Source organism: Micropterus salmoides, unplaced genomic scaffold, assembly GCF_014851395.1.
Source record: "Micropterus salmoides isolate LMB-PRFRI ecotype aquatic unplaced genomic scaffold, ASM1485139v1 Ms_hic_scaffold_22, whole genome shotgun sequence".
NCBI classification, from domain to species: Eukaryota; Metazoa; Chordata; class Actinopteri; order Centrarchiformes; family Centrarchidae; genus Micropterus; species Micropterus salmoides.
This window is the reverse complement of record NW_024041373.1, coordinates 8,515,889-8,528,404: the sequence shown is the minus strand read 5'-3', so window position 1 is coordinate 8,528,404 and position 12,516 is coordinate 8,515,889. Positions and strand designations below refer to the sequence as shown.

Here is a 12,516-nt window from a genome sequence, read left to right as displayed (position 1 = left end):
AATGGATAATAAAAGCAGAAGATTCACAAACTTACATGTCAACTTACATAATGTTTGTAGGGGTGCTTGCCATAGCACTTGTGCAATGTTGCATTGTGGGATGATGCTGGAAACAATCATTTTATACCATTTTGCAATATGAAAAAACATGGCAAAAGGGAGGATATTACTGCCCTAGCCTTATGTAAATTAGAACCAAATTTCCCTTTGTTTGGCAGCCATCTGTTATCCAGAGTTAACTTTGATGAAGTTAAAATATATTGTATCTGTCATTTTGAGTTATTGACTTGGCCAAGAAAGACATTGTGAAAATATTTAAGGACAAAACATTGATTGTTCCTCAGAAATAGGATGTTTTCCCAAATCTCATGGATAGTGGCTCTGCATTTCAAACCACTGACAAAGGCAGGAATTTCTTTCTTATGCTTTAATTAAATCACAAGAGACGTGATAGCAGGAGTGTTATCAAGGCTTGAAAGTGGATGTGAGGTCATGAAGCTGTGATTTGTGTGAAAAGACATTTTTAGCAGCACATTGGCTTTGTCACACTGCAAAAATTGACTTAACAGAATAAGAATCTGTTTGGTGTGAAAAAAAAAAGACAATCCAAACCATATTCAGGCTTTTTCTTCAACTTCTGCACCTCAAGGAAATGCGCGATTCTGTTCAGATGAATTTTCTGTATGGATTTATAATGTGTTGTATTGATGTACGACTGTACGTAAAATTATGTCTTTTTAAGGTTCACAGATTCACTAAATTAACTTCTCACTCAGCTGAAAAATGTTCACATGTTTTTGTGGAATACTGACATGACACAACTTGCAAATATTGAATAAAAAATCTGTTCTAAAGCAATGCATTTCTCTCACAAAAACTCAGCTAGGTGCCCCATGGCCACTAAATAGCTCTACCAAAGCAGCTACCAGGGTCTCTTGACAGTACAGTGGTTTCTCTCTACTAACATCTCAGTGTCTCCCCCCTGTAAGTGCAATTCTGTCCAAAGACCCTTAAGTACACAACAACAACCATGTCAGGAACAAGAGGCTGGTAAACACTGCTAAACACCAAATTACTGATTTTAGCATGATGTATAGATTGGCGACCTGTCCAGGGTGTACCCCGCCTTTCGCCCGATGTCAGCTGGGATTGGCTCCAGCCCCCGCGACCCTGTACGCAGGATAAGCGGTTGACGATGGATGGATGGATGGATGGATGGATGGATGACATATAGACTAAGAGCTCAGATCACAGAGGGCTCTGTGAGAAACAGAATTTGACAAGCAGTTGATTTCAGATATTACTGCTGGGAGTTACGTTTTTGTAAATCCCGTCCTATTTTTAGCCAAATATAAAACAATTTCTTATGTAGCCTACCCTGTTGTGAAATTGTGCATGTATTCAACCTACTTTCAAGTGGCCATTTTCTCCAGTTCTAAATTGTCTTATTTGGATATTTCTGTAGCGGCATGTTTTATTTGTTAGTTCTTGTTTTATACACTAGGTGGTGGTATAACACTGGCCATTGCTCTTCAGATCCATGACCTCAGTGGTTTTCAAATTGAATCTGTGTAATATATTAGCTCATAAGCTTATTTAAGAGGCTCATAAATAGATCTCTTTAATCTCAGTAAATTCAGCCCTCTTCTGTGAAGCTTGTAAATGACTCGATAACACATCTCAGCTGAATTATTTTTTACATTTTTCACTGACATAAACGTATCAGGGATATACCTTATATTTGCTATCTGCAGAAACAGATATAATAAATTCAATCCACTTCAAATGCTAAATATAGAATTGCATTCACGGACACTTGTGTGTGTGAGAGTGTTTTAAATGAGACAGTTAGATATTATTGCGTAGTTACAACATTTAAAACCTATGGGGCTGTACCTGTAAGAGCTGGGACTGCTGGAGTGTAACCCTGGTTTAGGAGGAGTGGGGGTGAAACGGAACATTATTCAGGAGCTCCACACAAGTGAAGGTTTATGTTGCGCTGGGTGGGTTTTGCAGTGGTAGTACTGAACACTGGGAAGTGAAATTTGTAATAACCAGTGCATTGCTGGTGATACAGTAAAGCTAACTGGAGACATAGAGAGAGAGAGAGAAGGAGGGAGGGAGGGAGGGAGGAAGAGAGAGAGGGGAAGCAGATACTTGGTAACGCATCACAGCAGGACAGGCAATCGAATCTAAAGGCGCTCAGCCAGCGACGGACACGGACTAGGAAGGTAGGACAATATGATAATGATCATCACGCTATTGAGTTGATAGACACGAAGCAGCATTAGAGGATGACTGCGGCAGAGACGTTTTCACTCAAATGATAATGTTTTTCATTATGTAGTATAACATTTTCTTGTAGTTGTAATAATGCGTAATTCACGACTTTTTCGCTCACCAATAGTTGTCTTACTTTGGCATATTATGCGGCGTCTTTTGAATTTGCGCAACGAGACTTTAGGAAGTAGTTGATCGATCATATAAGTCATGTTTCAATGAGCTATCACTCCAGTGGGACGACCGGTTAGATTATAGGCAATAGCCTTTCTTTTATAGCATATCTTCGATCACCCAGCCTTATTCAAGTTCTGTTGTTTTCTGTAATGGTCCATTCCAACTGTTGCTGTTATTTCATCAGGGGTTATTTGATCGTATTTAAGCAGTCAGTAAATGTGATGTAGTGTGCATGCTTGCGCAGAGGTGTCGGGTGTACGGTGTTATCTCAGGTAGCCCTGGCCACTCCGGAGGTGACTTCTGGGAAGCGCCTTGGTGGACACTTATTTATTCATGTGTCACCTGAACGCGGCAGCGACGCAACGACAGGTTAAAGGGCAACACCGGTCCATTTGAGATCGAACTATTTATCCTGCATCCTTGGTCACTTCATTTTCTTGGCAATATAGCCCCTTCTTGTAATTATCTACATCTTGTAACTGTACATGAAACAGTTGTTGCATATTTTATGTAATTGTTCTTTAGGGTCCAAGCACGAATTTCTTTCTAGACAGTTGATACAACATTGACGTTGCAAAATAATGCAGTGCAGATTTTTGACATTTTTCAGTAGTTTTTTTACCTCCTGTCCTGAGAGCGCATACTTTTCAGTCAGTTCAAGTGCTCAAATCAAGATTTAATTCAAAATAGATTTTATTAAAGATATCCATCAGTAAGTCTGGATGACAGTATGTGGATAGTGATGTTTGAGATATTTTCCCAGCAACACAGATTTATTGGATTTGGACCACTGCTGGTTGATTTAGCAAAAAGTTAAACCTTTTATCAATTTTAATATGCAAATGAACATTGATTTATCATCGTTATTCTGTCATTTAGAATCAGAAAATATGTTCTTACGCCATTAGGCCTATATTGTTTTATTTTTTTTAATATGTTCACAAGTAGTGCAATATATGACACACTCAGCTGGGAGCAAATGAGTATTGATCACAGTTTGAACTCTGATCATACATGTGTTGCCTCCAACCTACAGATTATAGATTACAGATTATATGGTGCATACAATGATGTGCTTCAGGTGGGTTATACAGAGTCAGAATTATGGCATTAAAGGAGTGACCAAGCTTGTTCTACTACTACTGAAATACACATTACATGGACATTTTGGCCTTAGTGATCCTGGTAGTGGTAGGTTCACTCTCATCCTCACTGTAGTCCACCTGTGTATTAATACTGATATGCTGCTATTGTCACTACTACTGCTACTGTCAAGTCAAAGTATACCATAAAAATGCTCATATGCTGCACAAGTCTTTTAAAATGATTGTTACTATAGCATCAAAGAATCAGATATATTATGTATGTGATAAGATGGAGAGAAACTGCTGCTGTTTTCCATAAGTTATGTGGGGAAATCAGGCCTCTGACAGTTTCCCTTTCTGAGCGGCTGTCACTCTCCCTGAATTCATTCAGAATACGATAGGGAAGAAAAAAAAATAGTTAACTGGAGAGAGTCCATATCTGACAGACACCTTGACTGGCAGGCTCATATGAAACCCAATATGGGCCATAGAGGAATGAATTGCAGACACATTGACTTTACTGGACTATCCTATGAGGTCTCAGACAGGGAGCAGAGCAAGTTATGGAGACAAGAAAAGGATGAAAGTATTGTAAAACTGTGGAAGAGGAAATGGTGATAAGATAATCTAGAGTATGGAAAAGTGGTAGCTATTAATATGAAACATTCAATTCTTTCCCATGGTGTTGATACAATTCGTGTAGTTTAGCCAGTCTGTGAAAATTGTAAGTGGAACCACTGGGAAAAGGTTGGCATTGATTACCAGGTGTGAAAGCATCTGAACAGTCTACATGCTGCTCTTGAGTAACTATTAGGTGATGGCTCATGTCATTTTTCAAGTTATTTATTTATTTGTGTGCTTGTGTGTATTTATTTCTGTATGTATTCAGCATCACCTGGCTTTGGCACAATGAGCTCATGGGGTTGCAGATGACAGAAATCATTTTTTATTGCAACCATAATTATACAGTGGTGTATTTTTGCTGACAGAATAATGTGCTGTTGTGCTTTGAGCACAGTGGTCTCTGACACAAAACCCACAGACCTTAAATGTTAGTTTTTTATGCCTTTTCCCAGCTGCTTTTGGTGTCTACACAGCATTCCTGGTACTTGCAATTATGATCATTGTACGCTTCCCACTTTTTCCATTTCTACAAACACCTCTCTCCTGGTCCAGCTGTGTGTGGTCATTAAATCAGCCGAGTCATTGGGGCAGAACTGAAGAAAACAGGTTGGAGAAGAGGGTAGGGCTGAGAAGATGATTTTGCTCAGCTGCATGTCAGTTCCTGCATGCTGCTGGAACTTACTAATGTGAGCCATGCTTTTCTAAATTTTTAATGGTGGGCAAAAGGCTCACAGTAGATCCGATAATTGACATTGCCTTTTTAGAGAGGATGATTGCTTAAATAATTGGTTATAAACCCACCGATCCACAATAATCTTGTTGTAGTTTATTGCTACTAATCCCTGTGTCCCTGTATTGAGTCATTTTTGTGAATGTGTGAAAGCATTTTGAAGGAATTTTGAAATTGATATTTCCCGAAGGAAGGGATGGAGGCCTTTCATTTTTCACAGCTAAAACATTGGGGATTCGTATCTAAGCCGGTAGCATTTACCATATCGAGTCATATTCTCCCCTGAAAGTAAACCATGCCATGCTAAACAAACAAAACAGCAATTTAATGGCAGCTTTGTTGTGTGACAAATCCTTGTTGTTGGTATTTACGCATGGAATGCTGCCCTGAAGTGGGGCTGAAACGGCACAGGGAGAGAGACAGGACGGGAGGAGAGACAAGGAGGGTGAAGTACGATGGGAGGCAGGGCTGAATGAGGAGAGAGGTGAAGTGTTGAGATGAAAAGGTCATCTGTGTTGGAGAGGAGCTACTAAATGGTGTGTTTTGATCTTTCAACCGGGATAGAAACAGTCAGCTGTTGGCGGGGTTGGAATGACTGCGCTTTAACAAAGAGAGAGACAAAAGGAGATGAATGAGTCTCTACAGGCTATCGGCTGCCCTCTGACACAGCTGTCTGTGTTTATGTTGTCTGATATACACACAGGCCTCTGCTGGGACAGCTTTGCCAAGCTCATTGCAGCGGATAATGGCCAAGTGGAAAGAGAGCCTGGCTAAGAAACAGGCATTTTGAGACTGACATCAAAATTTGAGGAAGAGGCAATCAGTTCACATTATGGAGGCTTTGAATTTTTTTACAGGCATAACGTTTGAGTGAGGAAAATAGAAAAGGTTGGTTGAGAGTTGAGGCAAATATACAATGAATAGTGTGCTAATGATTATAGTATAGTCAAGGGAAACTCATTAACAATACATCTCATTGTACCATAAAAACTGTTGTAGGCTGTCTATATGGTGAAACTGGGTGATGTTGAAAACATTGTGATTCAGTGAAATAAGTGTGGGGAGGAGGACAAGAGTGGCATGACAGCATATTGATCTGCACCGTTTTTATCAGTACAAGGATGAGAAGAAAAAGTCATGGAGTGTATCATTATGTTCTCACCACAATTGGTCCACAAAAACACTAAAAGCCTAAAATCAGAGAGCTAAGATTGTTATGTCAACCTGCACTCAGGCACAAAGGCGGTGGTAGCAGCAGACAGGGTTGCTTGCTTCCTACACACCTTTTTGTAGCACATTTCTTTGGTTTTCAATTAAGTATTCATTTTCATAGTTGTTATATTAGCAAATGTATTTAAAACATACATAAATATATCATATAAATCATTCAGATAATATATACATCAACCCTGAAATTGAGCTTTCATAGCCAACAATTCTCATTTGTAAAGGAGTGCCCATACTGATCTGTCACATAATGGGATAATAAATTACTGAGAATGTCTGAACCAATATGATGAACAGACATTTGCTTTTTATGTAATTGTGAACAGTGAATATTGCAACATACTGAATTGATATTAAGACACTGTTGGTGGGGACAATTAAAACATCGGTGGGGGTGTGGGAATTTATCAGTTAAATTCACGCTGCCTCTCTAGGTCACCCACGCTGTATGCACAGACACTACATTAGAGGACAGTAGCTTCCTTGTCTACAAGATGGAGTGTCATCGACATGTAACCTCCATCACTGCACCATAAGTCTTTACTCAGTTTTTAATGTTGCTATTGCAGACACAGCTATTCGGCATTCACTTGACAAATGCAGTACAAGCAGTTGTGTCTCAGTGTGTGGCCCAGGAGGAGGCTTCTCCCCCACTATTTACCCCAACTGAACACTAATCAACCCCCACCACCCCAAGCACACATCCTGGTGTTGGTCAGCAGAGGACGGGGTGTGTATGAGTTGTGCCTGCTCAAGCGTTTTGTGACAGGGTGCCGTAATGCGGCGCCTTGCTGCGCTCCCATCCTGTTCCTCATAATTACCGTCTCCCTAGGTCCTGTGTAAGCTGCCCCGTCTCTCCCACAGTGTTTGGCTTTACTGTCAGCCTGTACAGGATCAAAGAAGTTGCAGGCAGCGTCTCCAGTGGAAGAACAGCTTGGCATGTGTATATATTTCCCTATCTTCTGAATGCCTGGCAGGGAGTTAGTGATCTTTTATTGAGAGGAGGCTCCAGTCAAGTCAAGTCAATTTTATTTATATAGCCCAATATCAGGAATCACAAATTTGCATTAAGGGTCTTTACATTCTGTACATGATACGACACCCTCCATCCTTAGGCACTCGACTGGGATTAGGAAAAGGACAGTCATGCAATAGATGTGTGTACAGAATAGTCATAGCTGCATTCTGAAGGAGCCAATCAGTAGAGACCCGCTTCAGTTCTGCTCAGATGAAAGCTGTTCATGTCATGTTTTACAAGTCAATAACATCTGACTCATTTAGTGATTTTAGGCAGGTTTGCAAAAACGTGTGTAAAGATTTGTTTACGACTCATATGGTTCTTCTTACCAATATACCGTTGTATGCGCCATGTAGTCCTCTGTCTGAAAATAAAACGTGCTAACCACTATGGTTGCTGGACTTGTGAGTTGTTGTCCAGGACCTGTTGTCTTGAACTTCTTTTCCAAAGACCTTGGCTACGAATTTGTTAAGAAAATGGAACATAGCACCAACAATTTCATAAATGACCTGACCAAAGTGAACGGTTTACTCAGCATCAACGTGCCGTGTCATTTTGATTATCATTTCTACTATGGAGGCACTCCGTGCTCTGCAGTCCAAATGCCATTCAGTTTACATTGCACTCTTGTCATGTGAGTGAGGTTTGCTGAGTAAGGCTTTCAGAAAATCATGTTATGTTGGAGATGAAGAGATCAGGAGGGCGGAAAGGAAGACATTACTCAGCTCATCAGAGCACCGCTGTCCCTCCCCCCCACACCCTGACAAGGCCAAATGTCTGCTAATCTGTCTGTGATCACTGTGCTAATGAGTGATAACTTTTTCATGAGGACCGAGGGCAGGCAGAAATCTACCATTGATTTGCTGTGATAATCCAGATTTGGCTGCTGCCTGTGGCCCACCACTGCCTCTGAGGAGGGTGCCTTTTGAGGTTAAGGCAAGTCAGACACAATTGCCATGTAATCAATAATATCGAGTGCTGTAAAGCCAGGAGATATAGCCATGTGGGCAGGCTGGCCTCTCTGGAGAGAGCACATCGGGTCCAGATATTACTCTTCACTTTACACTGCCTTAATCACACATTACCGTCAGATAAGCTATAAGACCACAACTCATTAAATAGACCTGGATCTCAGCCACCCTAAGCTTTGCCCAGTGGGAGTTGTGTGTGTTCCAAATATTCATTTAGGCCTTAAAATAGTCTGCCTTTAAATCTGGATTCAGGGCAAGTATAACAGGTGTAAACATTGGACGTAATTTAATGGACTCAAAATAGTTTCAGTTTTCAAATGCCTGCTGCATAACTTAGAACCTGAAGATTCATTAATCACAGGTAAAGAATAACTCGTGTAACAAAAACTCAAGAGCAGTTAAAGGTTATCTTACCCTTTTAAAGATGATAATGATAATATGTACTTTTTATTAGTCTTTGGGTAAAGATAAATGGTTATCTTGGACCCACACTTAACATGACAACACAACAAATACATGGCCCACAGTAGACATGTTTGTTGTGTTGACATTTTACATCAGGACACGGGAGACATAATTATCTGCCAACGCTTGACACACAGAAAAACTGTTTGAAATCACTAGAGAATTGGACAAGCCAAGTTCTGTGGTAAATCAAAAAAGGAAGAGACACTAGTCAATGTAGATTAGACCAAGAAGAGTAAACCGAAAGAGAGAGATGACTAAAAAGAGTGAAAAACAAAGGAAAACAGACAGAAAAAGGCAAGCTTGGGGAGAGTGAGAGACTGCTGCGAGATGTTACGGGTGAGGGAGGTGAGCGGAAGATGAGCAGTGACTCTGACAGAGGAAAGGGAGGGGGTGAAGAAAGTGAGGGATTGATGGATGGTGACAATATAGCCAATGGACTGGGACAGTGCTGCAGTGGGGTCCAGCTTGCGTTGGGGACCACATCCCTGCCTAGCCCTGTCCTCTGCAGTTGCAACTAAGGTTGGGCGATATAGCCAAGAAAACATTTCATATAATTTGATATCGATAATTATCACGATAAATGTCAAATCGTTATTTCTTTCAAGTTTAAAGGCTGATTTTTGCTCCTGAGTGAAAATTGAAGAAACCAGATGGTTAATTATGTGGTTAAACTTTTCTTTATGATCAGAATGTGACAAACACTTGATGCCAAACAGTGGATCACTTCACAAGTCTAAGTTAGAACATTCAAAACTATTATCTTTTCCAACAAATACGATTAGTTAATCTTTCAGGCCTCTTTTCCTCAACAAAAGAAATACTTTAATAGAAAAATTAAGTGATAATTTGTTCGTGATTCAAATGAATTAAAGCAAATATTTATTGACGATATATTGAACATTAAATTGTTTTTAAGGAAAATTATATTGCAATAATTATCATTATTGTTTTATTGCCCAGCCCTAATTGCAACATGGAATCCTGTCCTAATCTATTCCTAGATCATGCTTTTGCACTAATTACTAACTTACCTCCACCTCAAGGGCCCCTGCTATCATTTAATTTCATTTGCCAGCTCTGTGGCATTCCTCCACCATTTCTTAAAGGCACAGTCTATCACCTAAGTGTCAGATTTAGAACCTGCTATAAGTACAAAATATATCTGCAGGTATTTTTATTTATGGATTAACACTAGACAAAATATATATGTCAGTTTATGTTTTTTTTGATCAGTGAAGATTCTAAAGTAGTTAATCAGTCCTGTATTTTCAATTATATTTATTTGAGTGACACATAAGTGCTCATATTTAATCTGAGAGTCTTCAGTTATATGTTTGACTCCAATTTATGTGGTCAAAAATGACTTGAATAAAGTGTTTGATTATCGCCCGCCACCTTCCCACTCTTCCTCCACCACATTGTTGCTGAAGTGATTGCAGTGGTACATACTGTATGGCCCATAAACTGCACATTGTATGGTCACACAATAGCCTGAGTCTACCATGTAAGAACTTAAAAATAAGCTAATTACCATACCATTTTCAAGAATGTTACTTCAAGTGGTACTAAAACATAACAATAGTGGAATCAGGAATATTGTCTACCGAAGAGTGACAACAAACAGGTAGTTCAGGCATTTAAAGAGTCATTGCATTTTTTTCAACTTAGCCAGCAGGTACCATGCAGATGCACCAGTGACTTCTGCCACCAAGACAAGTGAGTTAAATGGAGCTCAGAAAACTGAGAAATGACATTTAGAAAATTCAGTAACAATTTCCTGTTTGCTCTACAGACCCCCTGTGGACAGTGATTACTACTTTTTAAACCTTCAATACAAAATTGTTTCCTATGAAATCTGTTGATCAATTATTATGTGCAGTTTTTCTGGAAAGATATGCTGTTGAGTTGTTGTTGAGTTTTTCCGAACACATACATTACAGTTCATAAATTGTACCAGTGTGGTGGCAGAAAAACTCAGTGGTTATCTCAAAACCTGGGCAAAACTTAAATTTATCTGCATGGTAAAGTTAAGTTAAATTAAGGTTAAAGTAAAGTTAAGTTAAAGTAAAGTTAAAGTTAGGCAAACAATTTCTGTGTTCTGTGTTTCTCACACCAAAAGATAACTGGTCAGCAGTTTTAAAATTAACTTTGTGATTTGCAAGTGTGCAGAATGACAGAGATTAAAGAAAACACAAGAAACACAATAAATCAACCTGGTGCAACTGATATTTTGTACAGTAGCTAAAATTTTTGCTGCTGAGTACAAATAATAAAACAATACAAAATGCACAAAATATTAATAACATTAATACTTAAATTATTATCATAACCTTCACATTTGCTCAGGCCAGGGTCCTCAGCAGCTGCTTACTGTGCTTTTGCGTTGCTTGCAGGCTATGCCAGGAGCCTAGAATAACAGACACAATCTTTGTCAGAATGTTTAATATTGAATCCTGCTGCATCCTGGTGAGAGCAGAGAGCTGGTTGCTGCTGCAGAAGGTCTGCGTGTATTTTCCAAGGCTACCTCAGCTGTCTCAAACCCAACACGTCGGTCTCAACCAGTATCCATCACTCATATTCACCCATTCGTCATCTCACAAATGTCCTTTAGCATTTGGAGGAAGTATTAGTGAAGAGGCTGGATAAGGTATATTATATGTGGGGGGAAATGAGGTGAAGAGAGAAAAAGAAATTAGTTGTATGGCAATACTAAAGTAAAGACCATGCATAGGTCAACCATTGTCCTACATTATAGAACAGGGAAAATGATACTATACAACTAATTTTTAGTAACGCTGTCAACTTATTGACATCTGATTGTATCAGATCTTTCATCATCATTATGTTGGCATTTATGTTTTACTATCAATAGAAAATCAATAGAGCATTGTCTGATTCTACTTATATAAGCAGATACCTGGCAGCATGATACAAAGAAAATAAAATTGTGTGTGTTTTCTTACAGCAAAGGGGATTTTTTTTTATTTTTTAAATAGGACAAAAGAGACTCAAAGAGCTTGTTTGCTGCTCTATGTACAATTTATTTTATTTTTTTCACTGTGGAGAGCTGGGAATGGGCTTTATTGATTGTCCTCATCCAGACTGATCAACCCTAACCGAGCATCAAAGAGGAACACAGGAAACACTGAGATTTTGCCCTTAGGTCTTGTAGCTTGCTGTGTTGTAGTTACTGGGCTTGATAAACTGTGCTTGTCAGTACATTTGGCTACTTAAAGTGCTCCAGGGTGTCCAAGTCCTGCTACCTGGGGCGTGTTTATGATACAAACAGTAGGAAATGATATTCAAGAAAAGGGAATTTTCTGGCCAGGAAAGGATCAGTTGTGGAAATGTGAATCTATTTAGGTTGTTGTGGTTAGCTTTCAATCTGAGCTTCCCACTGAGTGGAGAGAATACTTTCTACTAGTGGACCACAGCCTTGTCAGAGAGAACAAGGAGGAATGAAAGGGTCTTCAGGTCCAAGGAAGAGAAACGAATGAATATGTATATGCAAAGGAAAAAGAAAAAAGAAAGAGAGTTAAAAAAAAAAAAAAAAAAAAAAAAAAAGCAGACATGGCTATGCAGGTTGCATTGTTACCGAAAGTGAAATGAATAATGCTGAGGAAACAGGAATCCAAATGAAAACAAATGTTCCTATTCAAACATATGCACAGCTAATGCACACATACACACACACATATATATATAAAATAAGCTATGACAGCCTATTTTGTAGCTTGTGTCTCTTTCTCACCCACCTGTAAATTCTAGTTGCTTTGTCTGAATTGAATCCACCACATAATGTATATCTCTAACAGTGCCACAGTGACAGGACAGCAAGCAGCAACACAAAGCAGTTTGTGCATTGTGTGTTTTTTTACTTCTCACACTGGTTTCTGTAGTTTATTTAGTTTTTTTGCCATCATACTTGAAGGACAA

At 39.2% G+C, this 12,516-nt stretch overlaps 1 protein-coding gene across 1 annotated transcript in view; it reads left to right on the top strand.

The window, feature by feature from the left end:
• The first annotated feature begins 2,142 nt into the window (after window positions 1-2,142).
• The window catches only part of LOC119917695 (cadherin-23-like), a 150,537-nt gene continuing 140,163 nt past the window's right edge, over window positions 2,143-12,516 (top strand). The window contains exon 1 of the mRNA XM_038738109.1: window positions 2,143-2,231. The gene's annotated coding sequence lies outside the window, so the exon portion shown is untranslated. The remainder of the gene's footprint in view (window positions 2,232-12,516) is intronic.